Here is a 20521-nt window from a genome sequence, read left to right on the forward strand (position 1 = left end):
ACCTGCGAATTGGTTACTCAGAGCTTGGAGAGCCCAACCTTTTAAGCTGGAGCCGAGAGACTCTGCTGGGTAGCTGCTAGAGATAGACATCAACTTTGGGACAAGAGTCCCTGGCTCTGCCGGCCCACTTGTAGGGAAATGGTTCACAATACAGCAGCGAGTAAACCTTCAATCCCAAGTTAAGTAATGGAAGACGAATATGGTCTTTTGGGCCCAGCCAGTTGACAAATGTCTGCGGACTTTCCTATCACATTGCTGCTGCTCTCTCGACCCTGTCCGCGAGGAAAGAACTCAGCACTTGGGACTGCTGCTCACACGTGGGTGCCAGTTGCGCCAGAATCACACCAAGAGCGAGTGCCCACTCACCAAGCAGAGCTCAGGCAAAGGACGTTTCCAAACCGACGCCCACACCCGCACAGCGGTCCCAGCGAACAGCAGGTGTCACCCTTTTGCTTCCAAACCCCAACCACTTTCAGGTGCCTCGCGCGCTCTCCAAACTTGTGTGTTCGGGGCTGCCGCCCCGCTGGGTGGCTGGGCCCATCTGCGCGTCTACGGGGCGCTCCTGTGCGGAGGGTGGGGAGTTGCAGCTTTCCAGCGTGCCCTCCAGGGGGATGAGGGAGGTGATGCCGAGGGCAGCAGGTGCCAGCAGAAGTCACCGGGCGTCTCGGAGGTCGAAGATTGAACTTGCAACGGGAGCTGGGGAAGGTGGTGCGCGCTTCCAAATGCCTCCCCCTTGCCCCAGCAGTTTCTCGGTGCCCAGAGCAGCGCGGGGGAGGCACTGCTAGGGCTCAGGAGCAGAGGCGCTTGGACCATGGCTGCGACCCCGGCTCCGGCCCGGGTCCCCGCGCGCCTGCAGTACAGTGTGCAACTGCGCTTTGTGACGGAGGAGCAGCTCTTTCGGCCTGGACAGTTCTTGTGCCGCAGCCGGAAATCTCTGCGGCTGGAGGTGCAAAAAGCAGGGGAGGAGGCGGACGCGACGGTGACTGATGGTGAAGTACCGGGCACTACCCCCGCATGCCGAGTCCCACTCGGAAGTTGCGGCTGTTTTGCGCGCGAGCGCGGTAATAGGAGCGCGGGTGTGTGCGCTTTAGCGCAGGTGTAGGGATGCGAGTGTGTGCGCCCATCGCGCGTGCATGGAGTGCGGGTGTGTGCGCTCGTTGGGCGTGTACGAGACTGCGTGTGTCCGGTCGGCGTGCGTGTACCGCGGTGCGCTATGTTGCCCGGCGCGCGCGTGTAGAAGTGCGGGTTGCGCACTCCGGCTGTCCCAGAGCAGGTGTGCATCCCCAGCAACTCTCCGAAGGGAAATGCCGGGCTGCCTCTCCTGTCCGGAAAACGTCCAGATGGATCCCGTCGTATCTTTATTGCTCTCAGAGAACTTAGTAGCTGTAGGCAGACGAGCTCTGAGAACCAGCTTCGGCCTTGAGATGCCAAAAGTGGGGTCAGGAGAAGAGAGGCATGTGATTTCTTCGCCGGGAATCCATTCAGGACCAAAACAGGGAGGCCCCAATGTCTCAGTACTTCCAAGCCTACGTGTTTCTCATTCCTTTCCAAAGGAATAGGCCATCTTACAGTTGCACCCGAAGCTTTCTGGTGAGCGAAGTTGTGAAGTTGAGAAAGGACTGAGCGGGGTGTACACCAGGCTAAGTAGCTGTTGCGGTCACTGTGGCATCCATCTGGCATGACTTTTTGGTTCGACATGTGGCCTTCACCAAGAAAGCATAAGCGCAGTCACCTGGGCTCCACGAGTTGTGGGTATATTAGGGGAATGCTTTTAACCTTGGTAGGATTCCAGATCTTTTTGAGAATACGAGGACACTTGTAGACTTTGGCTCCAGCAAATGCTCATACTTGCTCACAAAACTTTGCATAAAAATTGGAGGGGTTCACGCTTCTTGCCCCCAGCTCATATTAAATACCTGTCTCTGGTAAGTGTGGAAAGCAGAGCTCCTAAGGCAGCTGTGAGGCTCCGAAGACTTAGGGAGTTTCTTCCTACCCAATTTCTGAGAGTCTGAGTAGAGTTTAAAGTGTTCTGCCCTGTGAATTGGTTCCAAAGGGAATTTCAAGTAACTGGCAGGTACTGCCTTCTCCCTCCTCAGTGATAAGGATACAAGTTCACTTCTCTATCTTCAAAGACTTAGAACATGATCAGGCACATAGTAGACACTCAATAAATGCTTGTTTTGGAGTGAAAGCAAGCCGTGGGATGTGTCTTCTCCCTTTACTGTAGGCCGGGATGGGCAAGTTTGGGTCTTAAAACGAAGTATTAAATACCATTTGACTAGTGTTTTAGGAAGCTTGAGTCTTGGTAATGGATCAAAAGTCTTACTCAATAGCTCACTGATTTCTCTTTTGGATGTAAGAGAAGAAAGGAAGTAGCTTTTAGTGTTTCTCTTGGGAATTCTGAAACTCAAGCTTCCAGAAAAGAGTACTGTTTGCCTGCTATAGTCAATTTATTTAATCTCCAGTCATGTGCAGAGAAAACAGCAGATTTGCGACTTATGCATTATTTCATGTCCTATGGTTTTCTTTTCCACAAATGTATGTTAAGAGAAGAAATATCCAAAGTTCAAGGTGATTGGAGTTTCAGACTCCCCAAGGCATTACCCCAATGCCTGGTCTCTGAGGACATAATTATCCTAGAGAAGCTCGCCTTTAATGCAATACATCAAGTCCAGAGATGACCTCTGTGGTATGTGTTGACCCGGACTAATGGAAATAGAATAATTAAAGCCAAGGCAGGGAGGTAGTCATTGCCACAAGATTTTGACAGAATTCCTTGGGAAAGATTCACTAATAAGGAAGCAGAAAACTCACTTTCCAGTCCTAAGGTGCATTCAGTGTATGAATGCAGTTATTAAAGCTCAGTTCCCTTTTACGGAAAGTTTTGCAGAGAAACTATTCTGGAGTTTTTCTTTAAAGTAGCTCATTTTATTATATCACCAACTAGGCCCCTGTGGATGGGGACCAGGAAGAGAAAGCATAAAAAGAAATTCTAATACATTATTGGAAGAAAAAAGATTCTGGCAAACTCAAATATTGTGTATTTAGTAGCAGAATTTTGAGTGGCTAGGATTTCTTTGGGAATAAATTTGGCCCAAATTCTTTCATGGACTTTAGAAATGGGTCTAAGCAATGTACACTGAGAAAATTATACAGATTTACCTCATAGCTATAGTTGTTAAATAGGTAGATTCTGGGATAATGCTGCCTCAATTAGAATCCTGGCTGTACTCCCTGGCTATGTTAACTGTAGTGAATGATTTACTCTATTTAAGCTTCATGTCCTCATCTGTAACCTAAGGATGATAATATGAATTATAATGTTTAAATAAAATACTACATGTACCACGTTTGGGACAATGCCTGGCATATACTAAGAGCTCAGTAAGTATTAGCTATTATTATTATTTAGAGACAAGTTCTCACTCTGTCACCAAGGCTGGAATGCAGTAGAGTGATCATAGCTCGGTATAACCTCAAACTCCTTGGCTTGTGTGATCCTCCTGCCTCAGCCTCCTGAGTTGCTAGGACAATAGGCATGCACCACCATGCCCGAATAATTTTTACAATTTTTTGTACAGATGGAATCTTGCTATATTGTCCAGGCTGGCCTTGAACTCCTTGCCTTAAGCCATCCTTCCTCCTCAGCTTCCCAGAGCATTGGGATTACAGATGTGAACCACTGCACTTGACCTATTGTTAATGTTATATTTACTTTATGTCCCCCAGACAACAGTTTCCTTAGGCTCTTCTTAGAGTGAGTTAGGCTATATTTTTGTAAAGATGTTGCAAGAAAGACCATTAAATCTGGTAAATAATAACTTGGAAAATTTGAACAATCATTTAGAGTCCTGATTTCAATAGCTTGACATGTAAAAAAAATGGAACAGAACAAGACAAACCGGTCTATTCTAATTTCAAACTTTCCAAAATTGACCACAAATTTACAGAGGTAACACACCAGGGGATCGGCAAGCAATGGATTCTAGCTTGTGAACTCTGGGAAGACATTGATTCATTTCTTCTTTTCTCAAAGATTTTTTGAGTCCCCATCCTGCCAGGAGCCTGCCTAAAAACATGTTTTATTCATCCTCCTATCCCCAGGGCCTTCCACAATACCAAGTACACATGAGACATCAAAAAATGTTTCTTGAATGAATCAGTGCTTTAAATCAGGTTTCTAAGTCTTGCTAAAATAAAACTTAAAATACTGAGCACTGAGTGTGCAGAATCCAAGTTGCCCAAAACAATTAAGACATTGGCTTGACTTACAGTCTAGAGGGATGTTTTAAAATGCAGTATGTTAATAGAAATTTGAGGTACAGTAAGGTCAACAGATCAGGAGACAATTGCCATTGAAAAGATGGTTTGTTACTCACAGTTCCCAATAGGAGGGGGCATACCACACCACAAGGGGGTCACATGGAGAGGCACCTGGGTGGGTCAGGGGCAGAAGCTGGGGGCGGGGCGGCGGGGGGAACTGTTAGCAGGAGCTTTTATTGTGCTTTCTGTGGGAAGGAATGGGTGAGGCAGGGGATTGGCTGATTTGAATGATTTCAGCGGGCTCTAGGGTTTAGGGGCTCTCTCTAGTTGTCTGGTACCTGGCCCTGGGGTAATTCAGGCAGAGGGATGATGGCCCAGAGCGTGAAAGCCCAATAAAAGAGGCGATTGGGCTGTGGACTCTGGACTGGTTGATTTATACTTGAAAGGCATGTTCCCAAGTGAGTTGTTTACTCTCTAGGAACTGGCAAACCTTGGAAGGGGCAGTCTCTCCAGGGTTAGCAAGGCCCCAGATGTTGAAGTGTCAGAATACAGAAAATGAAAAACATGGTTAATACAAGGGAGAATCAGAATACAAGGGAATGAGGAAGTATAGAGCATGGGTTGAGTGCTGGCTTCAGATAAGAACCTCAGTTCAGGGGATGAGAAAAAAATATTTGTTGCTTTTTATGCTTCAAGTGTATCCAAACCAGCAACTGGAAAAGGGGGAAACAAAAAAAGTAGGGGATGGACTTGCCTCTCCCCAACCCTTTAACCCAAGCTCTCTGTAAGCCCTGTACTGGGGGACTGGAGAAGAAAGAGATTAAGAGCTGAGGCTGTATTACACAAAGGCTAAGAGTAGACTGGATTTCCAGGAAATAAGGGAAAATTTTTTTCCTTTTTCAGTTTAGAGGTGTCTTTTAATTAATCCTCAAGAGTTAGGAAAATTTATAAATAAGCCCCACAGATAATCACGTATAAAAATGCGGTGGTTTTTGTCTGTGAGGTATTGTAAAAGGATGCTAGGCTTTTTGTTCCCTGGTGAATGCTCATCTCATTAGAGGGGGAAAAAAAGAGCAGAAGAAAAGTCAGAGAAAAACACCCTTTATAGCTCATGGGAACTCTAATCTTCCTTCATTAAATTCTATGATAGCAGACTTAGTAAGTTGAGGCCTGTGGACAGGATCCTGAAGGCAGTCACCCACATATGAGATAAGCATTCATTACTTTTCCTTCCACAGATATCTATGGAACACATATTCTGTGCCAATCATTGTGTGAGCCATAAATGAGCTAGCTAAGAACCTACCCTACAGCTCTAATGCTTTAATCGAGGAAAACAATAGTCAAAGATAGAAAGCAAGATAATTTCAGATTGAGATCAATGTTTTGAAGAAAATGAACAGAATGAAAAAAAGCTACATAGAGAGGGAAGTAGGCCAATTTAGGGAGTGTGGTCAGGGAAGACTTCTCTGAGGAAGTAATATTTGATCTGAAGCAGGAAGGAAAGATGAAAGGAGCCAGCTAAGCAAAGAGCTGGAGGAAAAATATTGCAGACAGAGAGAATGGCAGGTAGAAAGGGCCTGAGGCTAGGAGGGAGCATGTGTGTTTGTAGTGGCCTGTGTAGCTGAAGTTTCATAAGAGAGAGAGGGAGTGATGGGAGTTTAAAATGAGTGTTCCAGTTATTATTGCAGCGTAACAAGCCACCTCAAAACTCGGTAACTTAAAATAACCATTTTATAACGTTCCCAGATTCTGTGAGTTAGGAACCAAGGAGGGCTTGGCCAGGTGATCCTTTGTGGCATTGACTGAGGTCACTCTCTGGCACTCAGCTGGTGAGTGGCCTGGTCTGGAGAGCCGAGAACGCATCACTCTTCTGGGCAGGTGCTGGAGCTGGTGTGATGTGTCAACTTGGCTGGGCCACAGTGCCTAGAGATTTGATCAAGCATTCTGGATGTTTCTGTGAGGGTATATTTTGGATGAGATTAACATTGAAATTGGTGGGTTTTGAGTGAAGCAGGTAAATGCATGGATTTTTGATGTGTCCCACAATGGATTTCCTAATTATTCACTCCTGAATTGAACTTAACCCCACTCCTCAAAAACAAAACAAAACAAACCAACCTGCAGGCCTACCCCAGAAAACACCTACTCTGCAGGCAGACAGACCAGGAAGCAAGAGTGGAGGGGGGCTAGGCTGGGCAGGCTCATGTCTTCTGATATATCCATCAGAGAACCCCAGGGAGAGAGAGTGGAGCTGGGGAGACAGGACAAAATCGTTACTGGAGCACAGTATTTCTCAATGGAGCATGAATAACTTGAGCTGGGAAAATTCTTCACTGTAAAGGCATTGCAGAGTGGTTAAGACCCCTGGCCCCTTGGCAATATATGTCAGCATCCCCATTCGCCAATTACTGTGATAATGATGAACAACCTTCCTGCGTTGCTAGCACAACTCCCTTCACATGGACATGAGGGAGAAAAAGATACACAAACCACCATCCTTCCCCGCAAACAACCACAGAATCAGAATACTCTCTCGCACTTTTCCATCTGAACTTCAAAAAACACGACACTCATCTCTGACACAGCAGTCCCTCTCCCAAACAGCAGACTATGCCTCACATTCGTCACCAAATTCAACCTCACTACCATTTCGCCCTAGCAACAATTTAGATATTATTGTTGTACTGAAGAGTCGTTTAAAAAATGTGAAATACGGTCAGAATCCCGCTAAGTAACTTCTTTCTTTTATTGTTATTTTACCAAGAGCAATACTTACATGGTTTCAGTATAACTTTCTGAGAAAGATCTTTAATGAGACTAAACTGAGAATTTCAGGTAGCCCTGGTTTTGTGTGTCCTCATTATGGAATGTGTATCAGTGAAGAGAAAGCATTTCCTTCATCTGTCAGGCAGGACTGGTACCTTGAGCGAATGACAAACGAAAAACTGTTCAAAGCCCCATGTGGCTGAGTCTGAAGACAAAGAAGTGAAAACAGATGAAAAACCTTGTTTTCCTGGCCAAATAAAGACCCTTTAAGGTTCCTTTTTTCGACTGGTACTGGGCGCGTGACTCCCGCCTGTAATTCCAGCACTTTGGGAGGCCAAGGTGGGTGGATCACCTAAGGTCTGGAGTGTGAGACCAGCCTGCCCAACGTGGTGAAACCCCGTTTCTACTAAAAAAATACAAAAATTAGCCAGGCATGCTGGTGCGTGCCTGTAATCCCAACTACTCTGGAGGCTGAGGCAGGAGAATCACTTGAACCCAAGAGGTGGAGGTTGCAGTGAGCCAAGACTGTGCCATTGCACTCCAGCCTGGGCAACAAGAGTAAAACTCTGTCTCAAAATAAAATAAAATAAAATAAAATAAAATAAAATAAAACGATTAAAATAGTCCTTTTTTCCCCCCTATTTTCAATAGTTGTACTAAGTTGTGGTTCTTTATTCAGTACTGGTGAATAAACCAGTTTGAAGACAGGGACTCCACTGATTGGTACTTACAGTGACTGCCACTTCGAAGAAAAAGAGGTATGGCTATCTCGTGAGTAAAGTGTAGACAGCATGGTTAGTCGGCCCCTGATTTTGAGAGTTAATACTGGAAACAGAGAGGTTATTGAGGCAAGAAAGAAAGTATCATTGATATAATATTTATGCTTTGTGTTATGATTGATCACAGAGTCTTTAAAATTAATTTTTAATTGTATGTATTTAAGGTGCACAGCATAATGTGTTATAATATACATAGTGAAATCATGACTACAGTCAAGAAAATTAGCATATCCATCAGCTTCTGTAGTTACCTATTTTTTATTGTATGGTGAGAGCACCTCAGATCTATTCTCTTAGCAAATTTTCATTATACAATACAATATTATTACCATAGTCCTCATGCTGTATATTAGATCTCTAGATTTACTCTTAGTGTTTGAAATAATTACTTTAAAATATGAGGCTTATAAAAATGTACTAGACTAGAGCCATGCTGCTGATGAAAATCCCTCTTTATCCTCTCTTCCAAATGCTTCTGTCACAGATGGTGGGTGCTCATACCCCTGGCAGTTAGAAGCAGAACTATGAACTGAGTGTATTCAGAACCCTCCTCCTTCTCCTTCCACGATTATCCTCCCTCGTAAACTCCCAGTGTCTAAGAGCCTTTCCCACACCCCACACCCCCTCCAATGCAGCCAGTGTTTTACCGTGAAGAGTTGCTGATAAAAGTGGAAGGGGTCAGGTTTTCCCCAGTGCACCAGCGTTTTAATAAGAAACAAACCCTTTGCTCAGAGGAATGACCTTATATCCTTGAATAAGTTCTTTTTGTCAGGTCTGAGAGACCTCTGGGTTTTCCAAATCACTCTCAGATCCAAATATTTACCTTCATTCACCTAAGCTATTCCTTTGTGTTAAGTGCTGTATGAATTATCTTTAACTATACAGTAACCTGGAGGGTAGATAATATTGACAGCGTTTTATTGGTCCATTTTATCACAGGTATATTGTCCTCAAAATCTGATTATTTCCGTCTTTCCATGATAACCTTCTTGTACTTAGTGACCCAATATTTGGCCTGTAGTAGAGTTGGACTTTTAGCCTCAAAACCAAGTTGGATTTGTCCATAGAATGAGGAAGCATTTGTTAGTTGTGTTTGGGGGAGCTGTATCCCATCATAAGCTTAGAAACCTCAGTGAGACAGTGGAGTGACTGACAATGTAACTCTTGGCATATTTTGGACAAAACTGAGGTTTTCTAATATCCAGTACACCCATATAAATAAAACTATGCATGACCTTCTTTTGTTAATTGCTTCCCACCATTTTAACCCCTGTTTTATGAGGACTAGGCTGGCGAGGGAGTTCAATCAACCAGGTCAGATGTCCCCATTTACCAGTTTGTGACCTTAGAAGATTTATTGGAACCTGCCCGAACCTTAGTTTTCTCTCCTGGAAGCTAGGATAATTTTTACCTCATAAGATTATGCAAAAAAAATAATAATAACATAAACAGAATAATGAAAAGTGAAAAAAATGCAAAATGATTTCTTTTAATTTTGAAAATAAATGGAGTCAAAATTACCAAATAAAAATAACATCAAGATATTTTTTACAAGCAGTTGTAAAGAGAGGTTACTAGTTTTGTGGAGCTTACATTCTAGTACCATCCAAAAAAAGTGTTAGGATACTTTGTGCTGGACTTTGTGTGTGTGTGTGTGTGTGTGTGTGTGTGATCCTGATTATGTATAGTTGTCCTTCACATTCACAATATGGCTGACTTTGTAAAATCAACTCTGCTGAGAAACTTGTTCTCAGGCCTTTTGATGTGCTGTTCCTTTTGCTTGAAATGCTGTTCTACGCCCATAACCCCATCCTGGCCCTTTGTATATTTGGGTTCTTTTCATCTTTTATTTCAAAGTTTGAAAGTCACATTTTCAGAAAGGCGTTCTCATCATGCTAATCACCCACTGCTCCTATCACATCTGCTGCCATTTCTCTCAGCCTTCTTTCTTTCCTAGCAATTATCACAACTGGTAATGAGAACTAAAAATATTTTTTTAAAATTTACCCTTGGTTAAAATTGAAGTTGGACTCATAGGCCACAAATCACAAGAGTATTTAATGAGAAACCTTGAGAGGAAGGGAAGAGGCTGACCCAAATGCTTTTGAGAATGTGAGTGAGAAGATTGAAGCATATTTCCCAATTAGGAATCATAAAGGCAGAAAGAATAAAGAGCACAAGCCAGGCTGGGTTAAAGGACTATTTAGGTTAGAGCAATGCATATTCTGAATGTTGTCACCATGAAATTGAATTCCTGGTCAGTTTCTTTGCCAAGAAGGGTAAAAGGGGTCTCCAGTGCTATTTTGTTTTAAACTATAAAGTTTATTGTTCTCTCCTAGAAAATATAAGTCAACCTTGAGGCTGATATGATGACTGAAAAGCTTGCTTAACATGTTCATTGTGGGAAATTGTATTTATTTACTTCATGTTTGTTTTTAGGAAATTGAATTTGTTAGAAGGCTTGTTGTAAGAATTGGCTTTATTCATCTAGTTGCACATTGCAGCACCGTGATGAATAGTTTACTGACCTTCAGTAACTCTATATCAGTGACAGGACTTAATTTCATTTATTGATCTGTGCAACTTGTATTTATTACCTACCTACTATGAGCCAGGCACTGTTCAAGGAATTGAGGAAATAGTAGTGTGTTAGTTGTGCATTGCTGTGTAACAAATAACCACCAACTTAGTGGCTTAAAACAATACACATTTATTATCTCAGAGTTTCTGTGGCCAGGAGTCTGGGCATGGCTTAGCTGAGTTCTCCACTGCAGAGTCTCTCAGGAGCTACAATCAAGGATCCAGCTAGTGCCGAAGTCTCATACAAAGACTTGACTAGTAAAGCATCCTCTTCTGAGCCGACTATGTGATTGTTGGCTTAATTCAACTCAATTTCTTGCTAGCTGTTCCCTGGTGCCCTGAGTTCCTTGGTGCATGGGCTTGCCTTACATGGCATCTTGCTTTATGAAAGCCAGCAAAAGAAAGGGAGTCTAATAGCAAGATAAAAGTCTCAATTTTATGGAGCCCAATCATGGAAGTGACATTCCATGATCTTTATCACATTTTGTTGGTTAGTCACAAGGTCCATCCACACTTGGGTAGAGATGACACAGGGACACGAATCCAGGAGGTGGGGGTTATTGGGGGCTATCTTGGAGTCTACCTGCCGTGAACTGTGAATAAAACAAAAATCACTGATTTTATCGAGCTTGCATTCTAGTGCCATTCAGTAAGTATCAGGGTCTTTTGTCTGTGCATGACTTTCTACAGGCCTGTTTGCGAAAAACATATTTTGTGCTTCTAATAGATGTATTGCTAAACACTATATGAAGAAATCTTTTTTTTAAGTTAGTTATCAGGTACAGTCCTGCCCTGAAGCCCTCAGGGTGTTTGCAGTTGAATTGCATAACTAAAGAATGTACATAAAATACATAAAAATCTCTCAGCAGAGTGGCAGTGATCAGTGGAACAGAAAAGCTCCAGTATGCTTCTGGCTTCCAAGTCCTTTACTTTGCTTTGGATAGCTGAATGGAAGAGGTTTTTATTTCTGAAGAAGACAGACCTTGCTGTGGTAACCTCTATTTAATTTTTTGTCAGGTTTATTGCATCACAACTTCATTTCCTTATGGGGAGGCTTAGCTAGATTTTCTTCTCTGTAGGGAAGAGGTATATTGAAGATAAATTTTACCTTGTGTCTAGGTTTGGATGCTATTTGAGAAATTTTATTAAGTCATTCACAAGGAGACAGACTGAGCTGCTGTTTCAAACACCAGAAATTACAATGAGGTTTTATAGAATGAAACAAAGGGGTGAGAGAGAAGAAGAAATAAATGAGGAAGGAAGGAAGAAAGGAATAGAAGGAGGGAGAGAGGAGGAGGGAGGAAGTAAGGAAATAAGGAATGGAGAAAGAAAGGAAGCTGGAGCCTCACTAGATTTGTTGCATCTTAGGGGATGATGGATAGTATACTCTATGGATATTGATTTTTTTAAACTAGATATGTTTTCTGGCTTTAAGTAATCATCTAAACATTTCACAAGCCTTGATATTTACAGTCTTGGGTTTAGAATTTATATTTTAAAAGACATGGAGATAGACTCTGTACCATCTTGAGAGAACACTTATGTCTTGGATCTTAGGTGTCAGAAAAATAAAAGATAAATGAAAATCCATTAATTGGAATGGAGAAGAGGAAAGTGAATCTGAATTGTACGCATTTTTAGCCTAACCAAGTCTGGCTAATGGCATTGCAGATTCCATGTTGTTTGTAAATACTGTATTGCAAACTGATGTGAGATGCTTTGTTGCACTTGGAAAAAGATGGAGGCATAGTTCAAAAACTGGTCTAAGACATTAGGAGGAAAGAGCAGAGCTGAGATGCAAACCCAGCTGTTGTCCAGAGGCTGAGCTTTCATAATGCTTCTCTGTGCTCAGAAAACAGTTCCATGGAATTGCTTCATGTGAATTCCTGTGGACAAAGCCAATTTTTTCCTTGCAAGGGCATTCACTTCTGATTTCATATTTTTTTCTTTCTCAGAGAAGTTTTCTTATTTTGTTTCCACAGATAGCAAATCCTTCAGTATATGAATTCTGTTTCTTAGATGTCAAGGCTAGCAGATCAAAAAAGCGGAGAACATGTCAACTACAGGCAATGAACATTAAGTTTTTAATCTATAGAATATAGATATAGAGACTGTAGTTCACAGAGGTGGAACACATTGGCAGACTCCCTTAGCTAGTTCATAAAGAGCCAGGGCTGGTGCTCAGTCCTTCCAATGGTCAGCTCTACTCTCTCTCCACCAGTCTCCATAGATGATATTTAGAATGCATTCTCTTAACCAATTTCATATGGTTTTTATCTCTTGACTCCCAGGAATAGTTGTGATTTTTCTTTTCCATTTACAGGAACTCTTTGGCGCTCTGCCCCCCACCATAGAGCATTTGATTCTTTGAAGTTCCAGTCAGAATGATAATATGTTCTCTAGGTGGAAGTATTTTAGTAGTATGGCCTGGTTTCTTTGTGCCTCCCCAGATTCTGATGTGGCTCTTCCCTTTCAGATTTTTCAGGTTTGGGATTGTGTCTTTATAATTTCTGCATTCCTAGGAAGATATACAGTAGGACTTGGTTCTAGTGAATATAGTTATACAGCTTCCAGGGCAGAAAGTATACTTTTATTCTTGGAAAATAGGGACCAATAATTTTTATCACATTTTCTTGGCCATTATGACAGTGAGCCAATTTGTCTACAATCTTTGTTATAAGTCAGTCAAATTCTTCTTTGCTTTTGTTAGTTAATCTTGTCCCTCTCAGAGCAAATTATTCCTATAACCTGTGCCTGAACTTTAAAATAATCATGTGATGAATCAAGGGAAGCAGTTGAGTTAATTCGCAATGTCTACTTCAATGAAGCATTGGTTTGTGTTTTGGAAATAATCTCCAGGTCCTTCCACTCTTTTGCCCCTTGACTCTTACTTCAATGTATTGCTATGGTTTTTGCTAATTCATGTGGGGCAAAACATATTTGCAATTTGTAGGTAACACCCGTTTCTCAAAAAGGTCATGTGATTTCTAATAAATCAAGTTCCTTAGAAAGCCAGAGAAGACACTTTTCTTCATGGGGCTCAGATCCCAAACAGTAACTTATTGTTTGATGTAGAACAGTAGGCTTTAAAATACCTTTCCAAAACAGCATTTTCTATTGGCAAGTAGGAGGATTATGACATTTGATGGTCATTTTTATAATTTTTGATAATTATACACTAATTTACAATTATTTGTTGAGCGCCTTTCAGTGCCTGCACCATTATATTACCTAACCAGTAATAAAAAATAATCAGTTATTTTATACGATTTTTACTCTTGATGATTTGACCTAAGAGACACAGAGACCGATGTCAGTACTTAGCGGACCTAAGAGTACCTAACCTTGTGAAAAGGTACATTCTTGCCCCTTCCCTGCTTGACTTGGTCCTGGTTGCTCCTGGTTGTCTCTATGGAGACCACTATCTCTAACACTCATGGAATGAAATTTCTTTTAAAGATACCAATATTAATAGAGTGAGACAAGAGACAACACAAAGGAACTGAGGCATGAGGTAGAGTAGTGAAGTCTAGAAGGAACCACGAAGCCATGGTTATCTTTTTATAATAGCCTTCAGAGAGTAACTACCAAATATATTTTCTACTCTGAGTAAGTCTTTCACTGGACACCTATGTGCTATGTAACTGCTCCTCAACATTCTGCTTCCCTTTTTTCTCTCACACTTTTCACCTTCAGCTGGTTAACTGCTGGGGTTGCAGGCATCTTTTTGGAATGACCCTCAAATATATGTCAGTCTTCTGTGGTTCTAGGATACCCAGCTTTCCTGTGTCAATCAAATATAATGGTATTCACCAACCACTTACTAGATAAAAGCATGTTTTGAGGTAAGTATTATGACTAGGGTAGAAAACTAGAGCTCTCACAGCTGAGTGTCATTAGAAATGTTTTACGTGGTGGCATATTATTAAACACTTTAATTTGATGGGTAACCAAGGTAATAGTGATGATGTAAATCTTAATCTCCCAACATATCCTTCCCCAACACCTAAATAACAATGAGAAGAACTAAAATTCATGCTTTCAGCATAACAAGAAGACAAATAATGTCTTCAACTAAACTTCAAAAGACCTGCAGCTACACAAATGAACACCAGATCTCTATGAGTTATCTCTTGTCCTCCTCCCAAAGTCCTTGTGAAGTGCAAGGGCAGTCTCTGAAAAACTGATTGGAATGGAGAAGGAAGACTTAGCAGCAGGCCTGATATTGATCTAAAACCATCACCATAAAAAGAGAGAAAAAAGTGATCTGCTGGATCAGGAAACTGACAACCAGGAGGAAGGTAAAATTGTACACAGTGTGTCAAGAGGAAGTCTTGGAAAGGTAACATTTGAGGAGAACAATTTAAAAAAGACAGGCATTCTTTCAAAGCTACATGCTGAATTGAAATAAAAAGGGAGCACATTTGCAATCTTACAAGCCAAAAGAAAAAAGGCAAAGGACAAGTCACCTTACCCTACAGCCCTGTTTAAAACAACAGCAACAACAACAACAGCAAAAACCCTCTCAACCATATTTTACTGCCCTGACATAAGAGAGAATTCTTCAACTAGAAATCTCTGAAACCTATTCAAACCTAAACCACCAGCCCTGTACACAGAAATGCAGAGGCACAAGCAGTCTTCAGTGGTCTATCACCACCATAAAAATACAGAAGAAAATGAGAATCAAATTAATCCAGATGACAAAAATTTTATCCACTAAATGCAACTAAATGAAATATCCTCAAATAAGCATTTTTGGATATGAAATATAATACAAACCACTTTGAAACAGAAATGAAAACATCAACAACAGAAATGAATGCAAAATAAGTAGAACTAAAATAAAACTTGATTGATTTTAGGAAAACATAGAAGTCTAAGTTACACAAAAAAATGAAGACTGATTTAGAAAGTCTCTAAGGAATAAGAGATTCAAATGAAAATTTAAGGAGAACATTGAAGAAAATGAGGAAAACAACCAAGATAACAAAAAACAAAAAGAAATTTAAAAAATGAATAAAATTTTAAAATAAAAAAAATCTCAAAAGACTAAGAAAGTATTTGAAATAAAATGTAGCAAAAATAATCCAATTAGATCTCTGGAAAGAGATATATAAAACAATGGAACAAATTCATATTTAAAACGATAATTAAAAACCTTATTTCTGTAAATGAAAGATCAGAATCTACATATTGAAAGAGCTCAGGGAATATTCACCCATAATTACTAACCCTGAGACCTATCTGAGTAAAACTATAGGAATTGATAAAGATTAAAAACAATCCTCAGAGCTACAAGGTGAAAAGATAAAGTATCTTACGAAGAAAAAAGAACTAGGCTGGCTTTGGATATTCAAAAACATAAGGTTTGTTGTTAAAAAAAAGATAAATAGTGCATCAACAGTAGAGCAGCACTGTTGTGTGTGTGTTTTAGATATGCAAGAGTGCAGGAATTTGTATCCAGGAACCTTTCTTGAGAATCTACTAGAATCCCATTAAGGCATGAGTAGATGATGTTCATTAAAGGACTGATGATGAGGATTTAATATACTTAAATGCATATCCAACACTAAAGCAAGTGGAGATGAGGATAGAAGAATATACGTGTTGAAGTAGTGACTAGAGGCAAATTCAGAGCCCTAAACACTTTTATTTAAAAAACTGAAACAACAAAAATTAACAAATTAAATTCCCAACTGAAAAACCTAGAAAATGTCAAGATGTAAAGCAAAAGAAAAAAAATGAGAAAAATAAGTAAAAGTAGATATAATTAATAAGTTAAAGCCTGGCTGCATTTTGAAAAAAATAGCAAAATATAAAAACTGCTAATTAACCTAATGAAGAATAAAAGGGAGAAAGGACAAATATTCAAAATAAGAATTGGCAAGGGGAAATATCATTGAAACCGAAGAATTATAAAAAACTAATTAGAGACTCATTTGCCAACATGTATGCAAATAAATGTTGAATTGAAATGCTGAAACCTATATGAATTGAACAATTTCCTAAAGAAATTTACTCTATTTAAAGAGACAAATTTACTCTATTTAAAGAGACCAATTTACATCAAAGAAATAAAGTTATAAGGTGGCTATTTCACAAGAAAGCACCAGGCTCAGATAGTTTCACAGGGGAATTCTACCAAACATTCAAAGACCAGATAGATTGAGGGCTCTATAGCTTGTTCCAGAGTATTAAAATTATTTTTGAGAACGAAGTATGCAAATGACAATGTAATTAGAAAATTATTACCAATATCGTGTATGAATATTGATGTAAAAATACTTAATAAAGCATGAGCAAACAGAACCCAATATTGTAACAAAAAACTGATGAAACATGATTAAGTGACATTTATTTCAGGAATGTAAGCTTGGTTCACTATTAGGAAATGCAGTCAAATAATACACTATGTTAACAGAGCAAAGGAGAAAAAACATATGAATATCTCATATGTTGCTGAAATTTCTTTGGATGCTCAAAATTCTTGGATGAAATCCAACTAAATATATAAATATATATATACATATATATATATATAAAGTATTCTTATATATATAACTTATTCTTAAAGCCCATATCTTTGTTAATGGGAAAACTTAATGAGAAAACACTTCAACTAAGAGCAGGAACAGGAAAGTATGCCTACCATCTACTTAATTTAACCTTGTCCTGGAAGTGATAGCAAAGGCAATTAGAGGGAAAGAATTGGAATCGAAGAAGTAAAATTATCTCTATTTGCAAGTGATATGATCATGTACCTGGAAAAACTTAGAGAAACAATGGTAAAACATCCTTAAATAAGAAAAATAATTCAGTAAAGTCACTGAATATAAAATTAACATAACAGAATTACTAGTTTTCAGATACAGAAACAATAACCAGTTTGATGACATAATGCTAGAGAAACCATTTAAATAGCAACAAAGAAAATTAGATACTTAAAATGAATTCAGCACTAAGTTTGCAAAAATGGGTAAGGCAATCTTCAAAAGATTCCTGAAAGACACAAAAATATGTGAGTAAATTGAGAGCCTCTCTACCCTGCACTTGGAAAGGATGACTCATCATGAAGATGTCAGTTTTCCCTAAGTTAATTTATTAATTTAACACCATCCTTATGAAATATCAATAAGCTTTAAAAATAGTTAATAAGTTGATATTAGTTTATATGAAAAAATAAATAGCCAGGAAAACACTAAAAAGAATAGCTATGCAATAAAAGTAGTCCTACTATATACTAAAACACCACAAAGTCACAATAATTAAAGCATGAAGAGACAGACAGATCAATGGAATAAAATGAAAAGTTTAGAAATAGATTCCAGAACACCTGGAACTATAACATATTGTAAAGGTGGCATCTCAAATCAGCAGAGCAAAAATTAACTTTTAAATAAATGGTTTTACGACAACAGGTTCGCCACTGGGAAAAAATTAAAATTAGATTTATAACTCACATCACACAAAAGAATAAATTTCAGGTGGATTGCAAATCTAAATACAAAAAAATAAAATCATGTAAGTACCAGAAGAAAACATGAATGGTTGTTGTTTTACCTGTGTGAAGGAAAAGACCAACTGGGATTCAAAATGCTGATGTAGTTTTTTAAAAACTATTAATAAATTGTATTATTTAAAAATGTTTACAAGTCAAAGCACAACTGATGAGCAGGGAGAAAATATTGGCAGTAAAGTGTTAATATCCTTAATATATAAGAAATCATTAAAAATGAAAGGAAAAGACTAAAATCCAATAGAAAAATGTACAAAAGACATGAACAATATACTGAAAGAGATATAAAATGGACCTTCAACATATGAACCTCACTTTAAAAAGAAAAATGAAAAATTATAATACATTGAGGTATCATTTCTTGTCTATCAGATTGGCAAAAATTAAAACATGTAACAATACGTTCTGTTTTTAAGGTCATAAGGAAACAAGCACTCTCACATGTTGGAGGTGGAAATGGAAATTGGTATAATCCTTATGGAGGGGAGTTTGGCAATATCTAAAAAAAGAACATAAACTACATACATCTTTACCTTTTGATCTAGCAATTCTGCTCTTAGGAATTCACGCTGAAGGTACCCTTTTAACAACATGAAAACACATATATTAAGTTTTTCATTAAATATTATTCATAATTGTGCAATGTTGGACTTGACCTAAATGCTGAAACACTAGAAATAGAGTAAACTATCTTAAATACATGCAATGAAGAATTATGCAGTTGTAAAATAAATGAATGAGGAAGGTCTCTATGAAGTTTTGTGGAGTGATTTTCAGATTAAGTGAAAAAGGCAAAGTAGAAAAGACTATATAGTCCATTGCCTTTTGTATGAGAAAAAAGGGGAAATAAGAAAATATGTGCATCTGAAGATTTACCAAAAAGAAAGGGAAGATAAATGAGAAACTAAGGACATTGATTACCTAAAGTGAGTGGGTGGGAATGGCGTGAAAAGGGTAGAAATAATGAGGGTGCAAGAGGATTAATTTAACACTTATTAAAATATATGCTTTTGTATAGTTCTAAGTTTTGGAGCTATGCTAATGTTTTGTGTTATCAATATAAATAAATAAAAACAACACACATAGGAGAAAAATTGGGGTACAAACAGAAATAAATTGAACTGTATTTCAAATGAATAATGTAATCATACTCAAGTTATCTGAGAAGGACAAATAGAGGAAATAGAATTTCTGTGATGTTTGAGCATTGTAAACTTGAAAAATATTCTATCTACCTCAACTCTTGTTTTGGTTACTTTCTTGTCAGAAAGAAATTTGTGTTAAAGAAGAAAGACACAGTGGTTTTAGGGAAAAAAAAGTCTTCATGTACTTTAAACCAAAAGTGTGTGATTAGTAATCAAATGACAGGTAGAGATGAAATGACGTTCTAAAATTAGTGTAGAGCCAGGTGAATCTGGCTGATTCAAACATTCTGATCTTGTGGTATGGCTGCTAGATTCAGTATCTTAGGTTATCACTCTTTGCTATTAATGCTTTTAATTCTGGTTTACAGACAGCAGTAATTTACTAATATAATGACAGCCATAACCACATTGGATAAAAAATATAGCATTTAAGACTTTTTAAGTTATGTTTCGAGCTTTCCCTGGAAGAAATAACTATTTTCATATATCATTTCTTTAAACTAGATCAGAATATTTGCCAATAAAAATGGGTTCAACGTGTGTGAAAGTAGCCTAAATATAATGTGCTTTGTTTTATCTTAGAATAGTATAACTTTTATAAGTTAAAAAAAAAGCCATCAGTGGAATTTGGAACAATATTAAAATCTTTTCTTATTAGACCTACTGATGACTTAGTAGTGAATAATATCTACAGGGACAATGATTAAGCAGACATGTGCAGAAATAATCACACCTCTGTTGTTTAGTTTTAAAATATGAATGTATATTTTCATTAATGATTGACTTATAAAAATCATCCTGAATATAGACATTAAGACATTTTAGATGCTAATTTTCTATTAAGATCATTACCCAATGTCTTAGAAATTATGTTAGTTGCTCTCCTATGAAAAAAATCTACCCTGTTCATATTTCATGGATTATATAAATAAAAATGTAGCAGGCTAAGTAGAGGCATCCAAAAAGTTATGTCCCTGCCCAAATCCCCAGAAGCTGTGACTATTACCTTATATGGTAAATGAGTGAATATTGCCTTATATGGGAAAAGAAAGGATTAAGGATTTTGAGAGGAGGCATTTATCCTGCATTAGCTGAGTGAGCCCTAAATCACAAGGGTCCTTATGCCAGCTAGGCAGAGGGAGATTACAGAGAGAAGAGGAGGGGATGTGATCTCAGAGGCAGAGACTGGAGTGTTACAGTCCCGAGTCAGATGATACCTGGAGCCACCAAGAAGCTAGAAGAAGAAAGGAATGAATTCTCCCTTGAGCCTCCAGAGGGAGCATAGCCTTGCTGACACCTTCATTTGGGGATTTGGGGCTTCTGGCCTCCAGAACTGTGAGATAATAAATTTCTGTTCTTTTTTTTTTTTTTTTTCTTTTTCTTGAGACAGAGTCTCGTTCTGTTGCCCAGGCTGGAGTGCAGTGGCATGATCTCGGCTCACTGCAACCTCTGCCTGTCAGGATCAA

General features: G+C 38.9%; 1 pseudogene; it reads left to right on the forward strand.

Moving 5' to 3' along the window:
• Nucleotides 1-942: 942 nt before the first annotated feature.
• LOC100614879 (histone-arginine methyltransferase CARM1-like) overlaps nucleotides 943-20521 on the forward strand; it is a 267533-nt pseudogene continuing 247954 nt past the window's right edge.

This window comes from Pan troglodytes, chromosome 11 (genome assembly GCF_028858775.2).
Source record: "Pan troglodytes isolate AG18354 chromosome 11, NHGRI_mPanTro3-v2.0_pri, whole genome shotgun sequence".
Taxonomy (NCBI): domain Eukaryota; kingdom Metazoa; phylum Chordata; class Mammalia; order Primates; family Hominidae; genus Pan; species Pan troglodytes.